Raw genomic sequence first — 17027 nt, 5'->3', positions numbered from 1 at the left:
GTGCCACATCTTCACTCATCCCCCACTTCTTTGAACCCGTGTCTCTTTCCCTCTCCCCCTCTCTCTCTCTCTCGCTCTCTCTCTCTCCCCCCTCATCTCTCGCTGCTAATTTTGGTCCTGTCTCTACCTGTTTTGTGCATTGCTTAAGTTCTTCAATTCAACGAAAGCCCCCCCTACTCCTCCTCTCCTCTGATCCCCTTCCCAGTGGTGCATCCACACAGTGGGAGGGGGAAGCAGCTCCGCTAAAACACTTGAGGCATGCTGACAGTTCAGGGGGCTGGGGGTGCATGCTCTCCTCCAGTCTCCACCCTCTCCCACCCACCAAGCCCATAGACCAGCCCCTCTGGGCACGGCCCAATCCCACTCAGCCACACCCTGCACTTGCCTTGCCCTCGGGGATGTGATTTTTTTTTGTGAGGGGAGAAATCTGGGGCCGCCCCACGGAACTGTCTGTCTGTCAACAGGTTTTGTAGTGGCTACACGCGCGTGGGCACACTGTACTACTGAAGAATGGACACAGGATTCTTTGAATGGCCCGTTATTAACCACTTTAACCCTGGCGTCCCTATTTTGTGCATGTCAGACAGCATAGGTGAAAAATGACATCAAGAATGAGGTCAAGAATTTCAAGAAGCTCCAAAAATCTAACATTTAAAAAAATTCCCAAATTTCTATACATTTCATTAAATATTGAACAATGTTTTAAAAAATAATAATCGCGTCACATTGATATGTGTTGTGAGCTTGAAGATCGGATATACGTATATTTGTTATTTCTGAACTATAAAATGTAATTTTGTCCAATCTGTGTGGTAGAGTATGTTAATACAATATAACTTATACAATTGGGTTGGTTGTATTTTGTCTCCCTGCTCTTCTATTGAGACATTTAGATCGTGTCAAGGGTCATGTCTCACCTAGACACAGGATCTGACACGAATTTTGACCTGATGGGCAAGATTCGATTTATCCCCTGAGCAAGCAGGCCGGTGGTAAAAATGTCAGCACTTAAGCAGGAAACCGGGTTCAAATCCGGGGTAGAAGTGGAAAGTTACATAGTGCAGCTCTAAGTAATTTGTTTAATTGCTTCTATGTAATTAACTTAAACTAGTTTCATGTGTTTCCTATCAGTGTGAGTCCATGATGTCCAGTATTGTTGTTTGATTAAACATAAAACCATTGGATCACAGCAAAGCAACAGTAGAATATTACAATCCCAGCTCTTTTAAGGTACCACCCATTTTTCCAGCCATTGGCTGCCTTTTGCTCCAAATGTTCAACAAGCCACTGTGTCGAACGTTTTTCCACTCCGTTTTAAAGAAACTTGATATCTTTGGCTGGAGAGAATGCTTTTTTTTCACTTCTCTTCATGTCATGGCAGAGACAGCAGTACAGTACAGTAAAGGCCCTGCTGCATGGAGTTCTCAGTGTACCGTGCAAGCAGGTTACAGGAGTACAGTACAGTACTGGACAGCAAGCAGAGCAAGGATTGATGACTTGAAGCCTGATTTATACTTCGTCGTATGACAACGTCACAGACCGAAAATAGCAGATCTGTAAGCTCACAAGCAGTGGTGGAAAAAGTACTCAAATTCTTTGAGTAACGTCCTTTGTCTATCATGCACAGTATAAGTATAACATGCACAGTATACAATACATTGCTGCTATGCTCAGGCACCTTAGTTTAGTTTTTTAGTTTTTTTTATTATCTCAGGTAATTTGTAAATATGTAGATAACTTGTCTGGCCTTCTGTTGCTCTCTTGTTTTTGATCTCCTTCCCACCTGCCCCCCACCCTCTTCTTCTCCCCCCCCCCCTCTTCTTTCTATGGAAACTAACGTTGCGATGGGAACGATGTACAAAAAAGAATTTCACCCACTTTTTTACCTTGTAAACCTGTGATGTGACAATAAAACTGATTCTGATTCTGATTCTGATTTACTTACTGTAAGTAAAAGTACCAATACTGCAATGTAGAAGTACTCTGTTACAAGTAAAAGTCCGGAATTAAAAATGTACTTGAGTAAAAGTACAAAAGTATTGATATCAAAATGTACTTAAAGTACCAAAAGTAAAAGTACTAAAATGTTTGAAAATAGCAGATCTACAAGCTCACAACGCGTCGCATCGCGACGCGTTGTGAGCTTGTAGATCGGCTATTTTCAAATAGCCTAGGTATAAAATAGGGCTAAAGTGGTTACTGTATGTTTTATAATGTAATAATTTATATCTGCAAAGTAACTAGTAACTAAAGTTTTCAAATAATTGTAGTGGAGTAAAAAGTATAATATTTGCCTCTGAGATGTAGTGGAGTAGAAGTAAAAGTATTGGAAATTGTAAATACTCAAGTAAAGTACAACTATATCAAAATTGTACTTAAGTAAATGTATTTAGTTACTTTCCACCACTGGTGTACTGCAAGCAGGTTACAGGAGTACAGTACTACTGGACAGCAAGCAGAGCAAGGATTGATGACTTGAAGCCTGATTTATACTTGGTTGTATGACAACGTCACAAACCGAAAATAGCCGATCTGTAAGCTCACAACGTGTCGCATCCGCGATGCCTTGTGAGCTTATAGATCGGCCATTTTCGGTCTGCGACGCTGTCATACGACGACGGGGCATGCGTAAGGCATTAGAGAAAGGGGAAACATCTTTTTTTGTTCTCTTTCCTGCACACGAATTCAATTGCTAAAACATCTGGAGTCACTTATGAGGCTGTACTGCTGGGTCTGTGCTGCATTGCTACAGTGCTAACAGTCACTTCAACCTTGGTCACAAAACATTTACAGTACAGCTGAAAAACTGAAACAGAACTGAGTCTTTGTGAAGTATTGTTATTATTTTTTGTTTTTTTATAGGACATATAAACAACTGAAGTTGTCCATGTTCCGGAAAATCTAATAATGTTCCCATGGACATCAAGTTCCATTCAGCACTGTACATTCCAAACTGGAGCATTTTAATATGCTGTTCAATTCATTTGGATTGTCGGCATCCTCATGGAAAGATCAATGAATTCTCTCATCCGGTTGAACTCCAGACCAAAACCAGACCCGCCATCAGTAATAAATGACTTACAAATGTTTGTAATCGTGCAAGAAACAATCCTCAACACAGTACAGTGAGTACACTGTCAAATTTTGAGTTTTTCAGAAAAGCCTCCTGCGGACAGGTGTTGAAAATTATCACTTGTGCTATGTACACTTTTATGCATCTGGTTCGTCCAATGTGACTGATTTCCATTAAAAAAATAAAAATGACATAACATAACTTTGAGAGTGTACAAATGTAACCAATGGATAAATGAGGATTTACTGTGTACAAAATGAGGCCAGTTTGCTTCAACAGCCAGTCAGTTATTTTAGATTCACCTTATTCTATGTTTGAATGACTGATCATTTCTCACCTTATAATTCACAGATAACGTTAGCAATCATGTTTTTCTACTGAATTTGCTTGTTTGCTTGTTTTATTTGCCTTTCTAACCAATTTTTTACTTAGTGGTTTGGCTCGAGAGGTCCCTCTCTACTTCCAGAATCATAAAACACTCACAAAACAGATTATTAAACTATCATTGAGAGGTGGACCCTCATGCAATGGAACAATGTATTGTCTTTGATTCTGACTATAACAAAACCTTGTTTGTGTACAGCACAGTGTAGGACTTGAAATACAGTAGCCTATGTCTGACCCTCAGTCCACTGCTGTCCACTGGTATTTCTTTTGATAAATAGTATACTTAAAGTATACTATGTTAGTTCCATTGATTCAAGCTGGAATGCAATCAGTTGATTGATCATTACATTACATGTGATACTGATCATAATACTGACATAATACTGACATTATACTGACCATAATACTGACCATGATACTGACATGATACTGACATGATACTGACATGATACTCACATGATGCTGACCATGATACAGACCATGATACTGACCATGATACTGACACGGTACTGACCATGATACTGACGTGGTACTGACCATGATACTGACGGGGTACTGACCATGATACTGACTATTATACTGACATTGTGACATAACACTGACCATGATACTGACATGATACTGACCATGATACTGACCATGATACTGACTATTATACTGACATCATGACATGACACTGGCCATGATACTGACAATGATACTGATTGATATGATACTGACATGACAGTGACCATGATACTGACCATGATACAGTATCATGGTCAGTATCATGATACTGACATGACACACTGATCATGATATGACAGCATTTGAGCAGTTTTAGGCAGCAGTCACACTTACGTATTTTCCATGTCATGTACAATTAGGATGACAGTGAAGGGCTGTCGGAGAGTGAATGCTTGTGAATTGTATTTCCTCGAACACAACGCAAAATACTTTAGAAAGTAACTGCAATTCTGATCTCATACAGTATTTACTGCTTGCTTTAATATTGCCTCAAACATGACACAACAGCTAAATAAATTAATAAATTAAAAACAAAAACAAACGACCCACAAAGGTTTCCTCTGCAGTCATCTTCCTTTCCCACCCCCAGATGTTTGGTAAAGGAGAACCTCTTTACAAACATCTGTTTCTTGAAATCCTCTACCATTACTGTCTGTTCTTTTGCCCAAAAGCTGCTCTTTTGTCTACAGTCATTCCTGGTGGAGATCAACTGAGCGTAAAAGTTTCTATTCTTGGAGATCTTCTCCTTTGGTGTCCTGTCTTGTCCTGATGCAGTTCAGTTGTAGAGCTCTCTAGTCTCCTGTGTGATGCTGTTGACTTCCTGGTGGATATCACGGATCACATTCCTTTGCCCTGTTTTCTTTCCCATCGAAATGAAGTGAGCTGTAGTTTTCGCATTAATAAAAATCAAAATATATATTTTTAAATCTGCCTAACGATGACGTCACTGGCAGGCGGTTTTCTGAAGTTTCCACAGCCCTCCTATGAGACACAGACCAAGTAGGAAAAAAAAGGACCATTTTATCATGACTATTAGTGAGGACCAATTATATGAAGATAGGTTGAAAATGGGTGACGTCGTCCTTTAAGGTCACAGTCTTACTGCTATCAAAATAACTTGAGTACAGACTACTGGATTGTCATGAAACTTGGTGTGGATGATCAGTAGAATGCACTAAAGAGATGATTAAAAGTTTTTTGTTGAAAGTGTCAAAGGTCTCAATCGAGAAATGTAGCACACGAGAATAGGGCACGGTTTGCCCCCGAGGTGCATTAGTTGAATTAATGCAAAAGACGTGTGTGTGTGTGTGTGTGTGTGTGTGTGTGTGTGTGTGTGTGTGTGTGTGTGTGTGTGTGTGTGTGTGTGTGTGTGTGTGTGTGTGTGTGTGTGTGTGTGTGTGTGTGTGTGTGTGTGTGTGTGTGTGTGTGTGTGTGTGTGTGTGTGTGTGTGTGTGTGTGTGTGTGCTGACTCGTGTCAGGTGGGCGTGGTTTGTCTGTGTGTGAGGAGAGTGTCATTCCAGCACTTCTATCCACTTGTGAAGTTTTGTCTCCTGTGTATGTGTTTCATTGAATGTGTGTGTGTGTGTGTCATTCTTGCACTTCTCTCCAGAGGTGAAGTAGTGTCTCTCCAGTAACTTCAGGCTGGCACAAGCCATAACAAGTCAGGTAGTGTTTTTAACGTCGCCTGGGGCTATATTCCATCCACCTAAACTTTAACTATAGCCATACAGGAGGTACACACATCTGAAAGCATGCTTTCTCATGGCTTAATGAAGCACTGTGTTATATTACATACAGTATACGCCCACTCTTTAGCAGTGGTTCCCAAACTGGGGGTCGGGGAGATCCCAAAATTATTTTGAGGGGGGGGTCGCCAGATGATTAGCTTAATGTAAACTCAACAGTAAACAAACCAACATACAGTATAAGTGTACAGGGTATCTACACATTTCTAAAGTTCTAAAGAGGCAAACATTGTGAAAATTGCCGATTTACAAGCGTTGTGAGCTTGTAGATCGGCTATTTTCACAATATTTATCTGTGAAACAAGAGTCAAACATAACATAATGCCTCAAGTCCTACAATTCCAAGTGCTTATGCAGGGTGGGGGGTCCCCAGTTCAAATATTAGTATTTTGGGGGGTCGCGGTCAGAAAAGTTTGGGAGCCCTTGACATAATAAGTATACGCCCCCTCTACAGTACCATAACCATAACCACCAACATTTAAAATTAGCTTAAAGTCATTCTTCAGACACCACATAAGAGCCAACAAATAGCTTTTTTTGGCAAACCCGGCACTCCCAAACTCAATTAAAATGTGCTATTTTGGGAAAAGAACGTGAATATTTTTCAGATCATCAAAAGTCAACTTGAAAGTCGGAAAAAAGATGTGCAGTGAATTTATAAAACCATGAGAACAGCATCAGAGACTGTGAAAAGGGGGGAAAAACGGTCCTGAATAATTTTCCTTTGTTATTTTTATACAAATGAGCGGATATGAAGTGGAAGGCTGTTTCCTAGTGTTGGGGCAATAACAAAAAGCACCGCAATGGAAATAAGCTTTCAAGCTTTTAATGTGTTTTATAATTTTGTCGGTTATGTACAAATTATGTTTATGCAATATGGATATGCATTTTTTTTGTCAATAAAGATGTCAAACAATCAACCAATCGAACAACAAATACTCAATCCGATTGAGCCGGGCAGGCCTACAGTATATCAGGGGTCTTCAACGTTTTTCAGGCCAAGGACCCCTTAGCTGAGAGGGGGATGAAGCAGGGACCCCCACTACATATTGTATTCATGTTAAATGTGTGTTTTCAGACATTTAACCACTTAAACCTTCAATACTTTGTAAAGTTGACCGTTGGCTCTGTACTTGGTCTGCTCTTTTCCCCCTCTACACCAAAGCTCTTTGCCAAAAATAGCCGATCTACAAGCTTGCGCTGCGAGGCGTTGTGTGTCTGCTATTTTCGGCTAATGTTCACCTCAGAATAGAGATGATAGGGTTCAGTGTAAAAAAAAACAAACAAGATTTGGCGGCCCCCTGTAGTTACTCTGAGGACCCCCTAGGGGTCCCGGACCCCTTGTTGAAGACCCCTGGTATACTGTAGCTATATTGATAGGCGTGGGTCCATCTGCTCTCTTTGTGTGGCTCCTGTGGCTCGTCCCACTCACAGACAGGGGGCCTGTGAAGCACACTCACCCTGCTCCAAGCCCAAACACTGGAGAGTGGAAAGGGTGAATCATGAGGCTCACTGTCTGTTCCGACGGTTTGTGCTTCAACAATAACCACCCAATGGCCAACGTTTTTACTGCACTGAGTCTGGAAGAGAGAGGACAGAGTCTGGAAGAGAGAGGACAGAGCCTGAAGCGGGTAGACTAAAGAAAACACTTAACGAAAACTCCAGTTCAATGAGTGTCATTGTTAACAATGCCACAAATGGTCTGAAACCACTTTGACTTAAAGGTTCCACGCAAACCCTGTCTCTAGAACTTTTTCTTGTGAGGTAGGGGTGTAACTGTTAATCAAACTAATTGATTTCATCGATCATATATATTAGTTTTTTTTTATTTCTTTAAAAGGACAGGAAATAGCTCAATGTGTCGCAATGCTGCACGTTGTGAGCTTGTACATCCGTTGTACGACACGACAAAGTATAAATTAAGTCACATTTTAATAACTATACAGAGCATTATACAGTACATACAAATACAGTCAAATGCAACAAATAAAAATGTTCACTTATTAGTAACAAACCCCACCCTTCCCTGACTCTGCAGACTCAGTGTTTCGCTTCTAGAGGCTTTACTGTGACATTTGTGGCGGACATCTGCATGGCGGATCCACACATGGCGACTTTTCCGCACGTTGTTTGGTTGAATTCTTCTTGCTCTTCTCCATTCTACTCAGTCGTTTCACTTCCTGATATAGCTTGATATAGCCATAGACATATAAAGGTAGACGCCTCATTCGGCTCTGAAGCGTTTGTATCTCGGGCGCACTTCCTGCTTCCGCAGGGCTGCCGTGTGCGTCACAGACGCGGAAGTTCGGTAGGCCAATCAGAGGCAGGTGGGGGCGGGTCATTTTGTAACCCAGCTTTTAACCCTTTAAGAGGCAGCAGCTGTGCGCAGCATCTAGTTAGTTGGAACTTGGCAAACTCCACACTCTATTTGTGAAATTCAAATAAGAGACATGGTCCTTTTTCATATCAAGGTCCATTATTTATTCAGCATTTGAGTCACGGAACACCGTTTGATAAGCTTTAGCCTCTCACACCCAAAACTTAGAATATGTTATCGTTCGAAAGATGTTGTCAAAATAACAATTCTTTACGTTCTCTAATTGTGTACCTGTATAGTAAGTAATGCAGATGTTTAACAATTTGACTCTTGACAGTGTGAAATGTTATACTCAAGATTTAAAGATCTATAAGGGTCCATTTGGTTATCAACTCTCCATCATTTAGCTGGGTACCACCTGGAACCCCCTCAAGGACCACTGGTGGTTCCCGGACCACTGGTTGAGAACCATTGCACTGACAAGTCCCGGAAAAGACGCACTGTGATTGGCCAGTAGTCAACGCACTGTGAGCGCTGTGATTGGCCAGTAGTCACTTTGAGTGACAGGTTCCCTGCGGAAGACGGAAGAGCCGCCGTGTATTGCGATACAAGTCGCCCCAATGAACTGCAGAGGCCAATGAGGTATCTAGGTTTCTAATATCTATGGATATAGCCCCTATACGTGCTGATGTCACTTCCTGTGTGCCACAGCTTGATTGGCCAGATGCCTCCGCCAGTCGCCATTGGTCATACCCAGAGCCATTTAAGGAGAGTTGCGTCACCTCCTTTCACTTCATCGGGCCAGTCCGAGGAGCCGAATAGTGACAAAGCCCTGAACCGGAAGTCTTCGGAATGCACTGGAGTCTGTGAGCATTTGTCACTATTTCGGGTTTACATGAACCACTTGACCGGCGCTGTTTTCTGCCCCCGTGGTGACGCAACTTTCTAATACTGAGAGGCTGCAAGCAACATCCCAGGCCTGGCTCTGTTACAGCATCTGTTTGCATAGGGAGGAGGGCCTTACATCAAAGACCTTTTTCAATGTTTATGTTTATTATCTCCACTTCATAACTGTAGTCGTGTGAAATGTGAAATTCTTTATTATGTCCATTCACTCGAGGGGAGGAGGGTTCGAACAGCTCGTAACACAAATCTAGGGGTGAAATAACAAACAGTGGAGGCGGAGAAACCCCATCAGGGAACTGATTCTGCCACCTTCTGGTCAAACCCTTTTCCTCGTGTCTGAGTGCTAAGTCCTAAAATAAATACATGGGTTGACTGAAGATCAAGACCAACGCGTGTCTCAGCAGCACTGTGCAAGCTCTCTCTTTTCCAGGACTGACTGATCTAAGCCAGTGGTTCTCAACCTTTTCAGCCATGCGTGACCCCCCAAAATAATCATATTTGAACTGGGGACCCGCCACCCTGACAAGCACTTGGAATTGTAGTAACATTTAGTTTGACTCGGTTCCACAGATAAATATTGTGAAAATAGCCGATCTACAAGCTCACAACGCCTCGCACTTCGAGGCGTTGTGAGCTGGTAGATTGGCTATTTTAACAATGTTTGCCTCTTTCTTAGGTAATATTTGACAATTTGGCCAATGTTTGATTTTTTTAATGGTAGTATAGTTTGTTGGTTACTTTTTTTGACGTAGAGTGGTCTTATTATTATTTAGAGGCATTAAAAATGTCTTTATAAGTCCTTACATTGTCACTTTAGAAATGTGTGGATACCCTGTAGCCTATACACTTATACTGTATGACTGTTTAGTGAGAAAACAATGTTGCACATTAAGCTAGTCATCTGGGGACCAAAATCATGTGGACCCCCAGTTCTGGGAATCACTGGTCTTAAGCTATGGTGATGAGAAGAGGCCGTCGGTCAGGCAGACCTCGAGAAGACATGAAACAAAACTGTTGTTCATGTTAACAGACAAAACAGATGTTTTTCCACTCTGTTTCCATTCCGCCACTTTTTGTGTCACAGCCAGTTGTTAAGAAACGCTCAGTTTAAGCCCCGCAGAAACAGTGCTAACTCTTCCCAGCTATAGTTTTAGTTTTTTAGTTTGTCAGTGGATTTCTCTCTGCTCCGATGGGAAAGGACAATATTTTATTGCCTCTGAGGCAAATAAACTTAGCCAGTCTGGTCTCTCTACCAAAAACTGCACAAGAATGGCTCTCCATGCGAGGTTAGCTGGAATATCACTCCCACAGAAGCCCCTCCCTTGCATACTCTGTCTTCCCCTGCCAATAGTGGACTCGCCCCCAACTTCCCAAGCTGTGTTACCTTGTAAACATGAGCTCACACTAGATACGGACAGGAGGAAAATGATGAATGCGGGGGGTTACTGGGTGGGTGGCACCGCTTGGTGGAGGGGGAGGAGATCGGACGTCTGGGAACGACATCAACACTGAATAGTGAAATGTGAGACGATTCCCAAAATATATACAGTTTATTCAATTGTTGGGCATGAGTACAACCGTTTTGATATAAACACCAGTGTAATTCAGACATGACAGTAAAAGGTGCAACAGTTAACTGTATTGAACTTTATTGGCATTAATTGCATCGTGGTCATTGACAATTTCCTCACTGAATAAACATTTTAAAGAGTTACTGCCCTCACACCAGAATTAATTAAGACTTGATTCATTCACCTGGTTAATTCTGTCTCCCTACAAGATCCTCTTTTTTTAAGTGTTTATTACAGAATCAAGTTTTCCAATCTTCCTCTATATGTCACAAAGATTGCAAATTTGTCGTTTCAAAATGTTCAACTATACTGCATGAATGTCTTCAACACACAATGGTCTTCTGTGTAAAAACCGTGTCAGATAAAAACTCCCACGTATAATCTGCAGAGAACATGAAAATATTGTCCTATATACGCCAAAATCCTTTGAATATTCCCAGGGCTGGAATCGAGCCAGAGGTTCTTATCCTCCATGCAATCCTAAAATACAGTGTAAACTACCATCACACAATAGAGCACAGTTCTGTGGTTTTCCAGGTGGTGATTACTTTTGTTTGAATGATAAATATCTCCCTCTGGCATGAAAGTGGCGCTCCCTGCCATGCTGTCATACACGCCTTGCACCACAACTGTACCAACTGTAGCCTTGTTTATACTTAGTCGTACGATAGTGTCGTGAGCCAAAAATAGCAGATCTGCAAGCCATTTTCCAATAGCTGAAGTACGAAATGTGAGTGGTTAATACTGTGTATACCATAGGTTTTGCAAATTATCTAAATCTGCAAGTTAACTTGTAAGTAAAGTTTTCAAATAATTGTAGCGGAGTAAAAAGTATACAATGATTGCCTCTCTGAGTTGTAGTGGAGTAGAAGTATACATTTTAGAAAAAGTGGACAAACTCAAGCAATAAAAGTACCTCAAAATTGTACTCAAGTACAGAACTTGAGTAAACGTACGTTACTTTCTAGCACTGGGCTGAGGGTTATGAAAACTCATTCAAAACACATTGTATAATTTTCATGGTTGAAGATCTAAAAATAAGCCTGTGTTTCCCTGGTTGTGGCTTGTGTTTTGGTACTGGGTATCCAATTTCTACAAGTTCCAAATATGGGAGTTTGAGGTCACGCAATCTAAACCACAACCATAACTACTTAAGCCCTATGCACACATTTTCAAATGCAGCCGATCTACACGCTTGCATTGCATCGTGATGTGAGCCGTGTTTGAACATTTTCACCTATAATGACATACATGCCCTAAGATATGGATGCTAGGGTGAAAGTGTTTAACCACAGCACACCCACACCCACACCTAAAGACCACCTTTTTAACTTTATACCTGAATTTAGGTCAGCTCTGCTCTGGCTGTTTATGCAATGCATCGTGGGTACTGTATTATACTGCCCGTTCAGGAGCCACACTACCTTCCTCATTTCCGTTGTGAGCTTGTAGATCGTCTATTTTCACTATGGTTGAAAAAGGGCTTTAAGGGTACAGTCACACCGAACTTTGATTCTGTCTATGCGGCAGATTCTGCCAATGTTTTTCCATAGGAATGGAGCGGTTTGTTGCCCTTGCGCAGCTTTCCGTATGCGTTTTATGTGTTCTATGCACCAGGGCTCCTCAAGTAGAGAAAAGGTCTATTTGATGCTTGAGATAGTTACTGCTTTCCCCCTCTGTCCAATCGGATGAGTCGAAGACGGACCGGCCTGGCAACGGCAATGCAGAAGGCACTGCAAACTAGTCATTATTTTCTTTTTCATGGTTCTTGGGTGGGAGCAGTGATATGGGACTGCCATTCCATTCCTGGCATCTCTTTAGAAATGGAAGGTCACAGGTCAACTGTTGGTTGTTGCCAGGTGTCACCTGAGGAGACAATAAAAGCATCAGATAAGAACACACTCCACATTCTCCAGGAGTTGTCTGATACTTCTAGATAATACCCCCCCTCGTACATGGAGGTGTAACCCTTATACTACGCCCCCTCGTACATGGAGGTGTAACCCTAATACTACCCCTCTCGTACATGTTGCCCTAATACTACCCACCTTGTACGCCTACTTTCAAATGCCACTCCTATCAGAGACCACATGTACAAATGGAGCCAAATGGACTCTTAAGGGTCCATTTGGTTCCATTTATACGCTCTCAGAGTCAAAGACCCATATAAGATAGATAGATACTTTATTTGTCCTTGCGGAAATTCATTTTGTACCAAGCAGCCATCAGGATACAAAAAATCACAAAACATAACATAAATACACAATACATAGACAGATCGCACAATACATTGACAGTGCTACACAGCTCCTCTCTTACAGAGTGAAAACTAGAAAAGGCTACCAGTCATAATTCAAGAGGCATCACAATACATTTTATGCACAGAACTGAGATGGGGCCTGTTTGTTCAGGAGTCCTATACTTGTGGGGACAAATGATCAAATGATAAGAGTCCATTTGAACCCCTGGTGGTGACCTGACCCGACATTGAGACCCAGTTGAGTGACTCAAAGATAAAGGGCTATGAAAACGGATTCAACAAAATCCATATAAAAAAAATCGTTCTTGTTGTGAGACATCTACAAAAAGAGGTTGTCTCGGTTTACAGAGCACAAAGCCAAACTCCAAATGTTCTCCTCTTCGTGGGCCTCGCTCGATTCCATACTCTGTCTCTCTACCAAACTCTTACATGCAACATAATTTATAATCAAATGTGCAGAGCAGCCCTACAGGAAATATGGTACACAGCTGAAAAATGGAAAGTTGAACGCTTGCCATGACACATTCCACAAAGCTGAGTCAGCTATCGCACTGATGAAAAGTGTAACTAAGTAATAAGTAAGTATAACTAAGTAACTAAGTGCGTTTACTCAAGTATGCTGTACTTAAGTACAGTTCCAATGGACTTTTTACTTTACTTGAGTATTTCCATTTCTGTTCCACTACATCTCAGAGTTGAATTTTGTTATTTTTACTCCACTACACTTATTTGACAGCTTTAGTTGCTTTGCAAATTTAGATTATTAATACTAATTATGTAATTATTAATAAACAATCTACTAAATATTTCAGAAATAGCAGATCGGCTATTTTTGAATATCCGAAGTGGCTTAAGGGCTTAAAGAGGTTAATGAGCAATAATTACATGATATATTCTGAAACGGGCATTCTGCATAATGAGTACTTTTACTTTTTGTACCTTAGTTTGCTGCTAATACTTTTATACTTTGACTTAAGTAAGATTTTGACTGCAGGACGTTCACTTGTAACAAAGTATTTTTACTCCGTGGTATGGCTACTTGAGTACTTCAGATTCAGAGTCCTTCTTCCACCACTGAGCTATAGCATCGGGCACAGGAGGAGAGTCGCTGGTAATCCACTCCTCCAAGGTGGCAGCATGTCAATTACAGCTCTGTGACACCAGATCATGTTCAGATGTGCCAATAGGAAGAAGGAAAACTGCAGGACCTGGGGCTGAATTCTTATGTAATGTCACTAATCTGAAACAGGATTTCTATGAATGAAAAGTAGTTTCTAAGAATGAAAAGTTGTTGTAAGTTGAAAAAAGTTGGTTTATTGTTCTGTTTTGTATAGGGTGACCATATGTACTATACTATATACTGTACTATACATGTTCATGCACACACATGCACACTCACACACATGCATACGCACTACAGTCAGTGATATCCAAGGCATTTTCTTCAGGATGGGAGCCAATTATCTTCACACTTAGCACACATAGTGACTGCACCTTTCAACAGAACAGAACATGATAAATGTCAATTTAATGCTTTAAAAATTATTTATCTGGACTCTAGACACCCAGTTTGAAACAGTAGTTTTGTACAAAACTAACAAAAAAACATTTGCCCTCTAAAAAACTGAGCCCTGCAACTCATTCCCCAGAATCTCAGCATTCCCAATTGTGAAAGATATTTATAAGTGACTGGGTTTTTCTGGAAGCATGGGTGTAGACCAGACGTAAGGGTCTGCTGGCATGCACCTCCTTCCCAAGGTTTTTTAACAGGGAGTTAAATGGAATCTTCCGATTCCCAACAGCCTACCCCCCCCCCCCTCCAGACCAGAGCAGTAGAAGAGCCTTTGAACATACAAAAATACTTTATGAATTAATCAACTAAGATCTGCTGTTTTCACTACTTTTGAAACTTTCAAAACATTTGTGGAAAGAGTTTATGATGAAAAAAAAGTGAAAAAGGTGTGAAAAGTGTTTATTTTTTAGAAATGTTTGAAAAGCTTTTGAAATAATAATAAAACACACACACACACACACACACACACACACACACACACACACACACACACACACACACACACACTCACTGTATATATATAGGAAATTTGATTTACTCGCGACCCATACAAATGTATCAGTGAACCAAAAATGGGTCACACACACTGTTCTAGACCTAGAGATTCATGGTGAAGATATGGACTACTGGGGAAGGTGGGCGTTCAAGCTCTCTCTCTTTCACCCCAGCGTGTCATATGTTCCACTGATGCAGAACTAACCTAAACAACGTGTGGTAGCCCAAGTGCTGCTCCCATGGCCACATGTGCACACGGCCCTGTATAGACTTCAGGAAGTAATAGTCCACAGTGATTCATATTTTTGTACAAACGTTTGAAACGGGGAGAGAAAATGGTCAGTGAGTTTTCACTGGTATAGTTCTACTGTACTTTCCATTTAGCTAAACAGAAACGTAGCCTGAAGCGGGGCAGTTTTTGGCCAGCATTAAAGCTTTTTGGGGAAAGTCTTAGCGTCTGGTTTGGGGGGTTTAGTTGGCAGTTTATGGGGAAAAAACACTGAAATACTCGGGCACGCTTGGCACTGTGACTGCCACGGGATGCTCCCGAATCTTTTGATAGCGTTCTTTTTTTTGCTTGCGTCTGTAAACCCCATCTTCGTCCAGGTCTCTCCACACTCTCGCTAGACCGCGTCTTCCTCTCTCGCCGGCGCCGTGTACTGCTCGGACTCTCTGATGAGAGCCCTTTACTTTGCAGATTGGAAGCAGCTGTGGGCTGCTGGCGAGCTTCCACCGGTGGGAGGCTCTACAGCTGGGTTCCCCTGCCAAGCACCGGGCCCCATGCACACGGGGGGAGGGGCTCTCTACCACATCTGGAAAAGAAAGAAAGCTGCCTTAAAACAAAGAGTAGAGAGAGAGACCAGCAACACGCCTGGCCTGTCCTATAGCTTTTGTGATTTCAAGGACCCCCAGTTTGGTATGCATCAGCCAGCCCCCCCCCTTCTGACATAAGCTGAGACTAACTTTCACAATATAATGACAAAAAAATGCAAGCTATGATTTTGTTCAATAAAATGTTGGACTACCTCCAATAGCAGTCATGGTCTCACCTGTGGTTTTTGGCGACAGACCCCAGGCTGTGAAACACTGCACTAGGCCACGAGCACTGTCAGAGTTACAGACCTGTAAGGGTCCATTTCCTATAACTATCCATCATTTTGCTGGGGACCCCCTGGAACCAATTCAATTTGAGAGCCACTGTGCTACAGTATCTCTCAACCAATCAACGTGTTGTAGTGGCATTGGCTGGGAGTGGCTGGGGGGAGGGGGGTTCTTCTTCTGACCATTCTTAAAAACACATGTTTTTTTCTGTACGTTAATGTTGTTGGATTATGGAGTGCGGCAGATACCCAGCACACGCCTAATTGTAATTTAACATCCGGCCACACTGATCTACAGTAGGGGGTGTGGTTGGTGTTGAAAGGAAGACTCTAGTGATGAAGAGTAGTAAGGGTAGAGTGGAGTGGAGACAAAGCGAGAGAGATAGTTGAGAGTGGAGTCTGCTTTTAAGAGGCAGCCCTCTGGGCCTCTGCATGCTGACATAAGAGCGTGTGTTAGCATGCCTGAGAAAAGAAAGTGGTGTGTGTGTGTGTGTGTGTGAGTGAGTGTGTGAGTGTGTGTGTGTGTGTGTGTGTGTGTGTGGGGGGCGGGTGTGTGGGCGGGCGGGGGCAGAGTAAGGAGGAGTTTGTGCTGGTCAAAAGGAACTTATCTTCCTCCACAAATCTCCTTGTTGAGCCGAAACAACAAGGAGAAATGACATTGTTTCCTAATGACAAGCACAGAGGTTCCCAACATTTTTCTGGATCAGGGCTCACTTTAAAATCGATTGCGACCCAACCCATCTTGACCACTTAACACTGATCAGATGGGGTGGGCACGCAATTATTTGCGGGCCGACTTGCAATATCCTCACGGCCCTTCAGTAACTCTCCTCACTCACACATATTTTTCTGTCCCTGAGCTTGTGTGTGGGAAAAAAACAACGTAAATAAATCATTCTCTACAAAGTTGATTACTTTTACAGGAGTCTGTAGAAATGTAAAAATTAGTCGCATAGACCAGGTGTTCCCAAGCTTTTTTCAGCTCGAGACCAAAAAGAGAAACAAATACATTATGAATTAACCACTTAAAACCTATTTAATGGTGAAAATAGCACGTCGCATTGCGAGCTTGTAGATTGGCAATTTTCATTGT

The sequence above is a fragment of the Gymnoscopelus braueri genome, assembly GCF_963280865.1.
Source record: "Gymnoscopelus braueri genome assembly, chromosome: 17".
Taxonomy (NCBI): Eukaryota; Metazoa; Chordata; class Actinopteri; order Myctophiformes; family Myctophidae; genus Gymnoscopelus; species Gymnoscopelus braueri.
This window is presented reverse-complemented; position numbering follows the sequence as displayed.